Source organism: Delphinapterus leucas, chromosome 16 (genome assembly GCF_059928025.1).
Source record: "Delphinapterus leucas isolate spDelLeu-1000000601 "Yukka" chromosome 16, BTC_Dleu_Yukka2, whole genome shotgun sequence".
Classification (NCBI taxonomy): domain Eukaryota; kingdom Metazoa; phylum Chordata; class Mammalia; order Artiodactyla; family Monodontidae; genus Delphinapterus; species Delphinapterus leucas.
Window position 1 is genome coordinate 48,876,871 of NC_143144.1, and position 16,005 is coordinate 48,892,875.

The following is a 16,005-nucleotide window of genomic DNA, read 5'->3' on the forward strand; positions in this document are numbered from 1 at the left end:
GCCATGGCCGCTGAGCCTGCACGTCCGGAGCCTGTGCTCCGCAACGGGAGAGGCCACAATGGTGAGAGGTCCGCGTACCACAAAAAAAAAAAAAAAAAAAAAAAAGTTAACACACACTGGTGTCCAACAGCTGCGTCTCCTATGTTGGGGTGTCCTCCTCAATAAGTGAGCACAGGTGGGAGGGGAGCCCACCCCATCAGAGATGCTGGGAAGGAAGACCATCACCCCCTCGCACCCCTGGCACCTAGTGCATGCACCAAGCCCTAGACAATCAGGTGCTCCCACCCAGGACCCTGAATCTGGAGCGAGTGACACAAGGCGACAGGGAAGAGGAGAATGGAGCTGAGTGGCACAGCAGTAACCCTACATCCAAGGCCTCACTGGGGTGTTCACAGCACATGGTGTCACTGCTCTATGTTGTGGTTTTGGCTGTGGTTCTGGCAACGTAGCTTCCTTGGTAACTGCTGGATATCCTTTCAGTGTATCTTTTTTCTGCTTCAGTTCTTATCTGCCACCAAGAACACATGGACAGAAGTGGGAAAATTCTGACAACCTTTGGCTTTGAGAAGAGCAAGAGAATGACAAAAATAAAACATCGAAAGAAGTCAAACCAGAGAAGTGATGGCTTAGAAAATAAGACTGAGCAAAGACTCACACTGCAAAAGTGGTATTCAATGAGTTTGCCCTCCTCTTTTTTGTATCTTAACCTTTACAATAGCTCCTTCATTTTTGAAAACAGATGCTTTCTCTATTTGCTTGTGGAGGATGCTACAAGCAAAAAACACATTAATTTTCTTTCTTTTATTCTGTTGACAGCTTCCTCTGTTCTCAAATTTCTCACCGATTCTTAGAAACTGGAAGGCGATGGCTTATTAAACTCCTTAGCATTAAGTTCAGTTTAACAAATCTTTATTAAAGGCCTACTACGCTACGTGCAAAGCACTATGCTACATGTTAAAGCTAAACTCATAATAAAAGGAGACATTTCAAATCAAATTCAACTGGAAATTTTGTAATTAATGCTTGAAACTTTTATTTTAAATGTAAAACACCAAGGTAATTATTTTGTGAGCCCTCAGGGTTATACACAATATATCCTAGTGCTACAAAACCAAAAGGGTTCACAGTGGTGACCTACGAGCCCAGTGCGAACCACAGGCAGGTTCTGTTTGAGCCACGTGGCGTTGGTGTTGTTCAAGTTTTCTATCAGTTACTTAAAACTCTGGATTTCTATGAAAACTGGGAGATCTGGCCCCTCATCCCCCACGACCTAGGCTGCCACCTGGCAACATGGACCGAGTTCCAGCAGCCTCTGCGCCTTCCATAAGGGGCACACAGCTCTCCCGTGTGTCACAGAGCCCAGCCTCTGCTACTTTATTTAATACCAAACCCACTTTGCAAATTTATTTTACCTGCCTGGTCCCAAGAGGCATTGTGGATTCTTGTTTTAGACACATCATAATGTGGGCTTTATGAAAAATAGATACACACACTTAATTCAGATGCTTCAAAACTTCCTTTTTCCACAAGGGCAAAAAGAAGGAAGAAAACATTCTTTCCTACTTCAAACATTCCCTGGATTTCAGACTTTCCAGAAATATTAATTTATAAAGTTACTGAATCTCTTAATTGCATTACGTTTTATATTTAAATGTCTGTTTTCAGGAAATGACAAAATGTTCTGCATCCCCATTTTATTCACATGCCACCCTTCAGGTGTGGGGAAAGGTCTCGGAACATTTGTCTAACTCAGTAGGAAAAACAAGCAGGTGGGATAGAACCTTATGATTCTTTACACATTCTTGCCTCAACCATCGTATTTCTATAATATATCAAACACCCTATTTTTATGAGCAAAAAGCAACTGGCGCTACAAGAGCAATACTTTTTTTTATAAATTTATTTATTTATTTTTGGCTGCGTTGGGTCTTCGTTGCTGTGCGCGGGCTTTCTTTAGTTGTGGCGAGCAGGGGCTACTCTTCGTTGCGGTGCGCGGGCTTCTCATTGCGGTGGCTTCTCCTTGTTGTGAAACATGGGCTCTAGGCGCTCGGGCTTCAGTAGTCGTGGCGCACGGGCTCAGTAGCTGTGGCTCGCGGGCTCTAGAGTGCAGGCTCAGTAGTTGTAGCGCACGGACTTAGCTGCTCCGCGGCATGAGGGATCCTCCCGGACCAGGGCTCGAACCTGTGTCCCCTGCGTTGGCAGGCGGATTCTTAGCCACTGCGCCACCAGGGAGGTCCCAAGAGCAATATTTTTAAACAGCAGAATATACATATTTCTATTTCTTCCAAATTTCCTTTTTCTCCCATTAAGAGGAGGCAGATAAATTTCTCACACCTTTAGTTCTTACATAGCACTGCAAAGAGCTTCAGTAGCCACTCAATAACGCCTGGTGAGTGCTTGAATGCTTCAATGAAGAAAGGAATGAACAAATGAACAAAGGAACAAATATAGGAGAAAACAAAATAACATTATTTGTGAGCCAGAGGGAGCCATGAGGATCCCTTGCTATCTCCTCTCCAGGGCCTGCAGCTGCCTGAATGCTCTTCCTTGACTCAGACCAAACCCACCCCCCATCAGATCTCCCATCACTGCCATCCATATGCTAGGATTCATAACCCCTAGCCTCATTTTCCTAAACCTTTACTAGGTGTAAAAGTTGGTTTAAAAAGACCAACACACAAACTTATATTTATGTTCCTATGATTACTTTTCCCCTACATAAATAGGGGGAAATAATCTACAACGTACTGAGGTGGTATTTCTTTGTCCCAAAGAAGTGAGGGCTATAAGCCCTGCCTGAGGTGCCTATAGTAAATGGTGTGTGAATCGGAAGCCTTTTTTTTTTTTTTTTTGGTAAGGGATGAACAGTAAGGATACCAGGGAATGGGGCAACATGGCATAGCAGAAAGAACCCAGATTTTGGAGGCGGTACTTTTTTTTCCAAGCTAGGAGGCAATAAAGTAAAACATGGTAGTTAAAAGTGTGCACTTTGCAATGGGATGGCCCTGGAATCAAGGCTGACTCAGTCACTATTATGCAACCTGAGCTGAACCTCCCAGAGGCTTCCTATCCCCTCCGAAGTAGCTGGGGTGATCCCCACTGGGGGCGGCTGGTGTGACAAGGCCGCAAGACGGCACCCAGCACCTAGTGTGCCACAGTGGCAGCAACAGTGGCTAATCTTCTCCATGACATGTATTAAAGGTCTTTTGCTGACCTTCTAGGAATGTCTGGTCACATTTCCCAAAACAGTTTCGTACTGGCAAAGCACTGCAAACTGTGAACCTTCCAAGGGAAAGGTGCCATAAAAACTAGTGAAAAACTTTCCTAGGCTTCCTGGCTTCTCATTCCCAGAAGGAAGTTCAGGAAAAATGGAAGGTATTGTTCTCATAATCTTTACTATTCGAACCAGCCCTCCTCACCTGCCGAAAAAGTCACACAAGAAACATTTTAGATTCTTGGTCCCTCAGTAGCAAAGGTAATAAAGGACTGGAGCTCAATTACATAAAATCACTGAACATAACAGAAGCCACCTTCTAGTAAATCAGCTATTAAGTCTCAGGTTAATTCTGCCAATGTTATTTCTTGTGGACCTCAACTTTTCTGAACAACTTTTTTTAATAATCCTGAAAAACATCAACATAATCTAGACCCTTATAAGTATAGCTAGTACCCCTATATTACACATGAAATACTTTTCCAAAGTGAGAATAAATGAGTAAAATGAGAGATACATTCAAGGTCTATGTGCTACTGCCCCGTAACTATAGTTCCCTGTTAGGGTCCTAGTCACATCATACAGTGGGCCCTTCAATTCTGTATTTCAAAAAAGGGAAGAAGAAACTGCTTCTGCCCACCACGCTTCTGCAGGAGCTAATGGATAAATTGGTCTGACTTCAACAGGAATTTTATCTCGTCCAACTGCAAATACCAGCTACCTCTTGCTGCCCAAGGGTCAAATCACTGACAAAGAGTAGAAAAACTAACGGCTGCCTAATAAACTGTTTTATAAACAAATTCTCCCTTAGTGGAGGGAAAAGTAAACCTTAAAAAGCGGATGAAGAGACAACGTCTTTATAAAGCCACTTTGCCCGTGCCGGGGCAGCCTATGTTCCCTGCCCAGAGAGCTGTCATGCCCATCTTAATAGTTAATACTTTAAGAGAACATGCTGAACATTAAGAAAAGGCAAAAGCTTAAGAGTCAGAAGAATAAGAACTAAAAAAAGCAAATTCGAATCTGGGTGCAATTTCAGCAAAGCCTAGCATCTTTCCCACTTCCCCACAGTGAGCACTGTTGCATCTGGGAGGAAGGGAGCCAGGGGGGCACCATACGGTACCCAGCACACCACAATGTCTGAGCATAATTACAGCATAATAATACATAATGGTGTGATAATAACATCCTCTGCATATTTAGCACTTACTATGTGCCAGGTGCTACTGTATGTGTATAGAGTGTACATGTCTCTGTGCACATATATATATGTAAGATAGATATAAAAATTTATATATTAACATAGAAAGCTCATATATTTTATATATTTAATAATAAATATATTAATGTATTATAATTAGTACTAAAAAAAAAATATATATATATATATATATATAAAATCTCATTTAATCCTTAAAATAACCCTGAAGCAAACAACATTCCCATTTTACAGATGAGAAAACTGGGGTTTCGAAAGGTGAAGTAACTTGCCCATGGTCTCAGCCAAGATGCTAGGATATACAACCAGATCTGTTTTGTCTAATTCTAAACATGGGCTCTTACACACCATATCACCAAAGAAGGTTCCAAAAATTCCCAAGTGGGAGACAGTAGCCCCACCAACCCCACCACCTAACTTCTGCCCCAGCTTCTGATCAGAGATGCCCCACAAGAAGCTGGGTGATGGACGAGCTAAAGCAGCTCACCCTGCAGGCGAGACCCAACTTCTTTCAACAGACGCATGGCCAGCTTGTCCTCATTATGGACCCAACAGTAAATCTCTCAAACAAGGTTATAACCGTGGCCTTCACAAAAGGCATCAGATACTGGGGTCTCACGTGAAAAGCCAGCGACCTCAGAAAACCCTCACCAAGTACCTGATCTTAGACCCTCTTTAGACACCCTTGTCTCACTGTCCTCCCAGCAGCCACCACAGCTGCAGCTGGAGGAACACACCCCCCTTTCAGCGAAACAGCCAAATGCCATAAATGCTACCCTTTCTTCTCATCTCCCTCCAAGAGCATGAGGAGTCCCACAATGGACAGGATATTTCATTCACACTCTGTCTGAAGAGCAATTTTTCCCATAGAGAAACTGGGTAGTTAAAATTCTCAACCAGATGAGGGGTCTATTCATGGCAATCTCAAAGCACAAATGACAAAGCTATAGTCTGCCTCACACATTTTTTGAATCACAAAACTATCTGTCTCATAACTTTAACCCTTCATTTCTCGATAGCACTTCTGACGGTACACATTACACTGTAACGTACGTATGTGATAAACCTCTGCCAATAGACGTTTGCTAAAGAATACAAATCATAATTATCACATACTAAGCGCCAAAATCATGTTGGCAACAGAAGGAAATTTTAAATGATAAAATGCCACAGGGCGTATCATGTAAATCACTTGGAAGCTATGCATATTTGCTTCTTCCTCGGTTCTTTACTCAGGAACCTATAAATACTGCACAGAGCTGGGGCTTTAAGCCCTGGGAGTGAAGTAGCTCCAGCAAGACCAGAAGCTGGCAGTTTCGGCAAACAACAGTCGTAGCTCTCCTTTTAATTTAAAAAAAAAAAAGAGGTTTAGTTTCCATTGCTGACCCTCAGAATGCAGAAAATAGAAAACTCAGGCTGCTTCAATTAAGCTGAGAGTAACCAAGGAAATATTCTGCTCATGCTTGGGCTAGAGCTTTAAAAGTGGAAGCGTGGCAGAGGCAGCAATGCTGATAATCAACGAGGGTGACAAAACTCAGAAAACTCAGGCTGGACATTGGTCAGCTAACTTGTCATCATTTGCAAGTTTCCCTCTTAGCACTAAAAACTCTGGTCTCTGCCTGTGAAGTAACAGACACAGCGCCAGGAGGTCATTTTGCTACTGTATATATATTAAGGGAGAAGGACACAGAAATATAGAGAGAGGAGTTTCTAATTTAACAAAAAGGGTCCCTTCCTAACTGACAAGAATTCATAATTTATTTATATTTAGCTTTTTTAAAAAACTCAACAACTAACAAGGAAGATCTACAGTACCGTGCTCCTATTATTTTAATTCAACCTCAAGACAGTAACTAAAATTACCCCTAGATTGTTGGTGGCTTTAACAGTAAGAGTGAGTAACTGACTTTCTAAACTTAGGTAAACTGTGAATCTGATTTCCCCAAAGGTTGATAGAGTAATAAAAGGCCAATATTTTAAGTAGAAAGCAATTTCTCAGTTTTGCACACAGTTCTGCACACAAAAAAAGGATCTTGGGCAAGCTTCCACAGCAATCAGCATGGAAGCAGAGAGGTTTTCCTTTCCTTTCCCAGTGGTGAAGTTATAGCTATTGAAGAGTTGCTGCTGTGCAGAGCTGCAAGTCTTCTGAAAAGAACTTCTGTTATCTAATCACCACCAGGCCAGGAACTACCATCTCAGTTATCACCCAATGACCAAGGCATTCCTCTGAGGGGCTGTGCCCCAGTAAGCGGGAAGGAAGCATGGGTATCTATCTGCCAGAGGACACGCCCAATGTTCAGAGAGGACAGAAAGAAACTGAATTTATCACCACAAGGGGCACATCAGGAGATAACCCAATAACCCAAGGTCAGTTGGCCTATATTAAAAGAACCGCACTGCCCTCCCCAAACCTGCTTAATTTTTGCAGAGACCTGCTATCAGAATTAAGGTTAGTTTTTTACCTACTCTCTGACGATCCGAGCTTGAATGCTTTGTTGAAGCATCTACTAGGGATCAAAGTCACAAACACAGCCTCACTCCCCATGCCATATTTATGTCCAATCCCTCTGGCCTGCGGCAGTGCCCTTTGTGGGTGGTCAAGGACAAACGGCATTAAAGCCTATTATTGGGCTTTTCATGTAAGAAGGCTTAATGTGTCAGCTGCATTTTAATCTAAGAATTAGATGCTTACCCTCAGAAAATTGCTTTTAGAAACATCAATAAGGATTTTTTTTAAGGATTCTTATTTTTTATCTCAAAGCCCAATTATTTATAAATTTATTGGTATTTTACATCTGAAATGAAAGCCTTTAACCAAGAAAAAGAGGCAGCTGCTGCAGAGTTAACAAGAAAGCCAAGATCTCTACTGAGGCAATCTAAATATATACCACGCCTTAAAAATAAAAGAACACCAGCTAAGGCTCACCACTGCAGGTATGTGTCTGACCAAATACCAACGCTACAAATCCTGCCCTGGATTTTTAAGACTTCTATATTGACTTCCAGTTAAAGACAGTGGACAGACACACATATTTAGTTCCTCTCTCTCCTAATCCCCCAATACAACAGTTACTGCTTTTTAAAGGCATAAATCCACTAGGAGAGAGATTTAAATTTTAAACTTTTTAAAGCTGGAAATCAATTTGAAAATGGCAATTGACGTAGCAGACCCAAAGAAGCCATATATCTTCCAATTTATGAAGCCCCATTCTTAAACATGAACTGACACTCAAGGATCATCAGCCACATAAAGAAAGTATCTAATATGAAAGACAGAAACAAACAGGGAAAAAAGCAAGTTAATAAAAATCATGAGAAAAAGAAAGCTTCAAAAAGAAAAAAAAAGAAAAAGAAAAAAAGAAAGTATAATTATCTCCTCAGAGAGCTAAGAGAATACTCTTATAAAAAAACAAGACTCTATAAAATAGAAGCATCCAGAGAAGAACAAACCAAAAAAAAGAACTATCAGAAAATAAAAACATGATAACAAACATAAAAAATTTAATAGAAAGATTAGAAAGTAAAGTTGAGGAAATATTCTAAGAAAACAGCTTAAAGATAGAGGTGGAAAACAGGAGTAAAGATCACAGTCAACAGTGTAAGTCAGTCAACACCTAACAGGAATTTCAGAAGGAAAGAACAGAGAAAAGAGGGGGAAAAGTCAGTAATGACAGACGTCAAGAAAATTCCTAAAAATGAAAGAGATGAGTTTCCAGCCTGAAAATGCCCATTCAGATCTCAGCACAATACATGAAAATAGACCCTCCCCACCAAGGAACATTATCGTGAAGAACTAGGAGTCCGAGAGAAAAAGTAAGAAAGATCGTTCACCTGACGAGAACGGGGAATCAGAAGGTCTTAGATTTATCACCACTAACACCGGAAGCCTGGAGGCAATGAGCAAATCCTTCACTATTCTGAGGTTCAGAGACTGCCAGTCTAGAACTCTACACCAACCAGACTGTACGGTAAATATAAATATACAGCAGAAACTAACATGCCAAAATAAGGGAATAAACCAAGAAAGAAGGGAATATGGAATGTGGAAAACAGGGAAGCCCATAGAGAAGCAAGATAAGAGAAATCCCCAGAATGGTGTTGAAGGAAGAGTCCATCTCAAGGCATGGTACACAGCAGGCCTGGAGAGGATATGGTCTAGACAGGTGCAGTGCCTAAGACTCCAGGTGAGATAATGTCAAGAAGATAAAATTGATAAAATACCTAAGATATTGGGAGGAGATTCACATGGAAGGCTGTTTGTGGCTAACTTAGTGATAAGGGCACAAAATTTTTAAAAACAAGACAATTATTAAATCCAAGAAAAATCTGTGTGCAGGAAAGTTAAAGTAATCAAACTATACTATATAGCATACCTGTGAATCCTGTTTACACAGTATAAGGTAAATACCAAATAAGAAATTGGAGGGCAGGGAGGGCACAACACCATAAAGGGGATGAGAGGCCTTGTGGAAGTACATAACCCTTTAAAAATCAAGCTTGTATAACTTCAATAAAAACAAAAACTAAACTTTAAAAAGATATTTCTATACTTAATATTTCATTAGTATACCACCTGATAGCTTACAAAATACTTTCACATGTGTCTAATCATTTAACTTCTACCAGACTCTGCAAGTTCAGTTACTTCCTTTATAGAGATGAGAGAACTAGCTCAGGGAAGTTCAGCAACTTGACGAGTGACACAGGACAACAAGGGGGCAGAGGCAGAACTGGGAAGACAGTGCACGCTCAAGGTGTGTTTGAGATTCACAGTATGGTTGATACGAATGGTGTGGGCAGGAGTCTAAAGGGAGATAAGCCAAATCGAATTTTGGAGTGCGGGGTTCTCAAACTTGTGTGTCCACAACACTCACCTGGAGTTCCACTTATACGAGGTATCCAAAGGAGCCAAATTCACAGAGACAGAGGTAAACTGGTGGTTACCAGGGGCTGGGGAGGGGAAGAGAGGAAAGGAGAACCGTTTAATAGGTATAGAGTTTCAGGTTTGCAAGATGAGAAGGTTCTGGAGATCTACTTCCCCACAATGTGAATATACTTAACACTACTGAACTGTACACGCAACAGTGGTTACGAGGATGAACTTTATGTATTTTACAATTTAAGGAAAAAAGAATCACAGAGAGCTTCTTAAAACACTGACGGCTAGACCTCCACCCTAGAGTTTCAACTCAGTAGGCTTGGGTGGGACCTAAGAAGTTCTACTTCTAACAAGTGCCCAGGTGATGCTGATGCCGCTGTTCTGGGGACCAGATTTTAAGAACCACTGCTCTGGCTCAAAGGTTCTCAATCCTGAACGCACAGCACCTTCACCTGAGATCCTAGACCAAGTAAATAAAAACATGAGCGGGGGAGGGGGTACCTGGACATGGAGTGCTTTTATAGCCCTAAGGGTGATTCCAATATGCAGGCAGTTTGAGAGCCCCTGGCCTGGACAGTGACCCATGCCAATTGGCAGTACAGCATGTGTTGAGCGCTACAAGCAGACCTGGGGCCACTCAGCCACATTCTGGCTCTGCCTCCGTTTCATCATCTACAAAATAGTGGTCACGGAGTTGTTGAGACTATTAAACAGGGTAATCAATAAAAGAACTCAGGGCAGTACCCATCACACAATGAATAATAATGTTATTACTTTTGTTGTTGACTTACAGGAAACAAGGTTGCCCTTGTTTTTTCAGCTATAAAACAGGGTCAGGTTAAAGACAAGGAAGAATCTATTAATATTCAATCCCAGACTACTAAACAAGACAAAAAGCTCCCAAGGACCTAAGAACAAAGTAAGTGGGATTAAATCTAAGAACCTTTTATGATTCCCACAAGCATTTAGCAAACCAAGGGTCGTTTCTACAGAATTAGTAGCTGATCCCTTTACTCTCTGAATAGGTGTTATCTGGAGTATAAACACCATTGTAAAAGCAGGTGTTGGAATCAATACTCAAACACCACCACCTTCATCTGAAGAAAGAACATAATGCGGTGTGTTCACACAGAAGGTAATGTCAGACTCAGAGCCGAAATTCCTGAAGACATCTACATGGTAAACAATTTCTTGTCAAAAGAAACTGAAAATGAAGACAAAGGCATAGTTCAAATAGGTTTGTTCATTCAGGAAATATCTGAGCACCTCCCACATACCAGGCACAGTGGCAGCAAGGGAGGACAGGCCGCTCACTGCAGGGCAGAGTTTTCCATGCAGGGAAGCAGGTGGGTTCGCCCACAAAGCAAGCTTTGGGAATGCCGAAGCGCACCCTTCTTCCTCAGAAGCACTGTAGGGAGAGCCAAAATTGTGGTTTCCGCTAAGTTTTTCTTCTAATGTAGAGCTGCATATTTGGGGTGGGATGTTAAAGATAATCCACAGTAACACAGTGTCTTGAGTCCACAGTCAGTACAAAGAAATCGTTGTCTACATCCTCGGAAAGCAACATGACCCTCCTTAGATGTCTGGGTCACACCAAAGTCTGAGTCCCCGGGGCAAGCCTCCTTCATTAAGTCATTTGAATAATTTCCCCACAAAACTGTCTCACCGTTGTGGGAATATATTCTTAATGAGGAAAATGGTGTCTTTTTCTAGACAGAACTGGCTAAAGGCCTTTGGAAGCGGCATTCTGGGGCGGTGTGAGCCTCTCTGTCAGAAATTACGTCCTCACACCGTACTGATGGGTTCAAATTGCCTCCCAACCACAACAATCTTGGTTTCCTCTAAAGCTCAGAATTACTGGCTCTGATTAAGCAATCAGCAAACACCTCCGGAGTGAGTGCTAACCCTGGATACGGCTGACTGTCCCAAGCCTGTGCCCACCAGGGTGGAAAAATTCTGTGCCAACGTCCTCCCACTGATGTCCTCTAAATATCCCTGGGGGCACTCTGTACCTGGGAAGCTAAAGATCGGCCTGCAAATAGAATATGTAAGTAACGCTGCCCTGCTTGTACACGTAGGTACATCCAAACAACAGGCCTACTTTGTAAGAGTTTTTCCCTCTCTGCTTCTTTGATTGATTATTAATCCAAACGCTCCACAGTCATTACATAAAGGCAACTGTGGGGCCAGGGAAGAAGTCAGGAGACCTGACTGATGTTGCTGCCCCCTTTACAGGCCATGCGACTCTGGACTTCCACAAGCTCACCTGTCACTCTGCGCAGGGCTGTCCCAAAGATAACAAAAATAACAAGGGACAGAGGGGCCAGCATGTATCAGGTACTGTTCTAAGTGCCCTACAAGTACCCATTAATTTAATCCTTCCCAGAACCTTATAAGGTAGATACCTTTATCCCCATTGCACAGTGAGGAAACTAGGGCACAGAGAGGTTAAGTATTTGTCAAAATCTTATGTGGCTAATAACTGAGCCCACACAGTCTGGCCCCGGGATCCATGTTCTTAATCACTTCTTTATCCTGCCTCCCTGATGCTTCTTTCAAGTCAAACAAGTGAATACACCTGAAAATGCTTTGCAAACCATAAAAAGATACATTTATTATTATTAGTTTGCCTCTCAGCATCCACTGACCCTCCCTAATTTCTGTGCTTCTGGTGGGAACCATTCCCCACTGTCATCAATCAATGCTTGAAGAGGTGCTCACCTCAGACACTATGTGTGAAGCATATGACCTGGGCAATCCAGTCAGGATGGGCCCATGTCCCTGGCCACAGTGACTGGTCCAGCGCTAGGCACCAGACCAAGAACGTCGTCTGTGCAGTGCCTTGGATGGTCACTGCAACGACGTCAACCCGAAGCCGCTGGAGGTCTCACCTGTAGCCCAAGAACATGCAGCCAAGAATGATCCTCATAACATTGTTTGGATCCCCAATCTGGCCCTTCCTGAAGTCAGGTCCATCTTTAGACTTTCAACCACCTGAACCAATAAACCTTTTTACTTAAGATAGTTTGAATTGGGTTTTCTGTTACTTGCAACCAAGAGAATCATTCTGATCTCTTTCTAAAACACGTTTCGCTCTATCAAGCTATATTCAGCTGCACTTCAGTCCTTTCCCTCTCCGAAAATAAAACTTGAGAGACTGAGAAAGTGAATGTTAATTAGCTAGCCTTGACAAATTAAACACTCCTGGAGCTGGAGTTCTTGACAGAAGAACTCCATATTATGTAGAATAGAAGATCCAGTTTTTTTAATGCCACAGATCAAGTGTTCTGGCCTATCATCAAATTTGTTTCATAAAACTTTATTTTTAACCAAAGCAGTTAAGCCTACAGTTTTCAGCTCTGCAAGGAAAACAACTGTGATATTTACTTCCTCTCAGTCTTCTCATTTTTCAGTTACCCCTAAATCCAAACCACTACAAAAAATTACTAAAATGAAGAATAAGATTGAGGTTTTTAAAAACATTTTAAACACAAGAAGCAGAATGTTGTGTATGGGTGTATATATCATTTCCTCCTCATAAAGAAGAGGAACTAAACCTTAACCTTATTTATTAATTTTGCCAACAGAAGAAATCAGTACTAGTTTTAACCATATTCATTGAACTGTTCATTGCACCAGCTAACATTCCTTCCCTATAGTTCCTTCAGACAAATCCTCATAATTAGATTTCAGAGGAAAGCACACATTGGTCGCCCAGACCACAGCCTCAGAAGGTGCAAGCAGCGTGACACTTGACATCAGATGGCTCCTAAGGCAGTGTATAAACACTGTCAGGACTTTGTGTGTTTTCACATCTTCAAATTATTACACACAGCTAAATAACTACGGTGACAGGTCAGTCATAGCCCCAGTGTCCACCCGAAAAGCATAGATGAGCATATATAAAAATGCTAATTGAGTGAAAATGATGTTAAAAACCAGTTTCACACTCCTTGGAGAAAATTTAAAAATATTTTCTATGTTCATTACATTGCACTCTACAGCCTCCTATTAAGAAGAAACAAACTTTCATGACCTCGAGTAAGCAAGCAGATAAGCATACCAACAAAGATACGTTTGTTTAACTACATTCCAAACTTTATTACCTTGTGTGCTGTTCCTTCTGCTGAGGCTTATTTTTTCTTATTATCATGGCCTAAGACTGAAGGTCAGCTTGGCTTGCTTTGGTAAGCTCTTCAAAGATCACAGCCCTATCCAGACAGGCTGCTTTCAAACAATCTTTGTTACAACATGTAAACAATTAGGACCTCTAAACACATAATTATTTATATGATATCATAAAACATACTTTTTTATAACTGAATTAACCATTAGATTACACAGAGTAAGTGTTCATCAAATTTATAAAATTAATAAAATTAGCCGACATATTAGTTTAAATTTGAGGATTTCGTAAATCTATTTCCATATTACACTTTTGTTCTGATTCACAGAAAGCACAACCCTACAATGGAACTTCAAGTTCACAGGGGTCTCTGTAAAGCCCACAAGGGCAAGAACCATATCTGACTATCACCATTTTATGCCTGACGTACAACAGGCACTCTGTAAATATCTGTTGGATAAATAAATGAATAAATAAAGGCATTAACACTAAAAGTAATGGGCTCACACTATTTCATGACTACAGAGGTTATTATCACTATGTCCTTGCTTTGATGAAGTAAAGCAGGAGTTGACAAACTTTTATGCAAAGGGCCAGATGGTAAATATTCTAGCCATTGTGGCCCATATGGTCACTGTTGCAAATGCTCCACTCAATCTCTTTCACAACTATTCAACTCTGCTGTCGTAGCACAAAAGCGGTCATAGACAATACATACACAAATGAGCACGACAGTGTTCAAATAAAACTTCATTTATAAAAACAGAATTTGGCCATAAAAACACCCAAATCCCATGGGAACCACTTTCTTGTAATGAACACTCTATTCCCTAAAGGGTAGACATTGGTGGATTTGCTAAATTCAGCCAGACATGTTCTGTTTTGTTGGGTCAAAAATTGGGCAGGGCATATATACTCATTCCCCACAGCTCCATCACTCCTTACTGAGCAACCCGGCCCCCTACTAATTTCCGCCATGTTACAAGCCTGGCCCATGCAAGCCTTTGAGTTTACATCCTGAACTTTACAGTACAACTGGTTTCCAGCGATGTGGCCCACACCTGTACCTATGAAACTGTAACCACAACACAGGCTCCTCAAGAGCAAGCCCATGACTTGCAACTCTTCACCCTTCATCTAACACCTAATATCAACACCCAATGAACTTTAAATATTTACTGACTGCCTACTGTTTGATACAGTTACTGTCTCCTTGGAGGGGGTGTAGAAAGACTTACAATGACAGACAAAAGGATGGAAAAAACGTGCCAGCTGAGAACAAAGAGAAAAGGGACATGGTGAGTCACAGGAAAAGCAACAGGAATCATTACAGGACTGAAAAACCAATCTCTTCCAACTGTGTCTCAACCTTCTATCGGCTGCCGGGATTCCTCCTTTGTATCACAGCAGAAGCTGGGCAGAGGTTGGACAACTCGGGACGCTTCAACGGTAACCACAATGAGGATAAAACCTTGGTTAATCCTCATTTCTGCCACAGGGTGCTCTGAGTGGATGAACCCAAAAAAATCACCTGCATCTAACAGAAGGAATAAACTGCTGGATTCTCACACAATGGTACGCTCTACAGCAATGAAAATGATCAATCTACAACTACATGCAACAATACGGAGGAATCTTTCTAATACATTGTTGAATGAGGAAAGTCAGACACAGAAGAGTAAGATCTGCATTATACATACACACATACACACACACACACACACACACACACACACACACACACAGAAAGACAGGCAAACTAATTTATGCTCCTAGAAGTCAAGAGAGTAATTCCCCACCGAGTGGGTAATGTCCGGAATCTAGTGTCTAGAGGAGGCATGAGGCTGTGGGGAGAATGTTCTGTCTCTTGATCTGGGTTCTGGTTACATTAGTGAGCTCAGTTTGGAAACTGCATTGAGCTATACACTTACAATATGCGTATTTTCTGTATATATATTCTATTTCAATAGAACGTTTAAGAAACAAACACTCCCCCATTTCTAAGCGGTCCAGGACTAGACAGCCAACTGAAGGCCGCACACAGAGCCCCATATGCCTTCCCTTCCGCCATCCTGCAGAGCCTCTTGCCTCATGTGGAGCCCCAGGCACGCCTCCTCATTTTTTCTAAGCATAACCAGACAGAGGCCAAACAGTGAGAAAGCAAACTAGATCATTTTGAGATACCTGTAATTCCAGTCCCAGCGTCTTCGGAAAGTTAGTGTCTTTCAGAAACTTTACTGCTGTCACTAACTTTTTATTCTAAATCAGAAATGAAAATACTAAGACGACTCTGCTGCCCTAAATGGCTCACTTAAACAGACTTCTTTTACAATAACGCTCTAAATGGGTAAATCTAGTTCATAAACATGAATGAAGAAATGCTGCAACACTCAGGGCCTCCAGAAGAAGATACTGTAAACAAAATGTAACTGAGGTTAGAATGTAGAACAGCAACAGCAACCCTGCAAGCACCACAGAGCTGTAATGACCGACTGTGTAAACGGCCCTCATGGGTAATACTTACAACTACAGTCAGAGCTGAACACACATCTTTAAGACTTTATGTAAAG

General features: G+C 41.6%; 1 protein-coding gene across 1 annotated transcript in view; it reads right to left on the bottom strand.

Annotated features, from left to right (window-relative positions):
• The window catches only part of LOC149747274 (uncharacterized), a 215,502-nt gene that overhangs the window by 162,959 nt on the left and 36,538 nt on the right, over positions 1–16,005 (bottom strand). Inside the window, exon 5 of the mRNA XM_089897354.1 lies at positions 9,305–9,380. The gene's annotated coding sequence lies outside the window, so the exon portion shown is untranslated. The remainder of the gene's footprint in view (positions 1–9,304; positions 9,381–16,005) is intronic.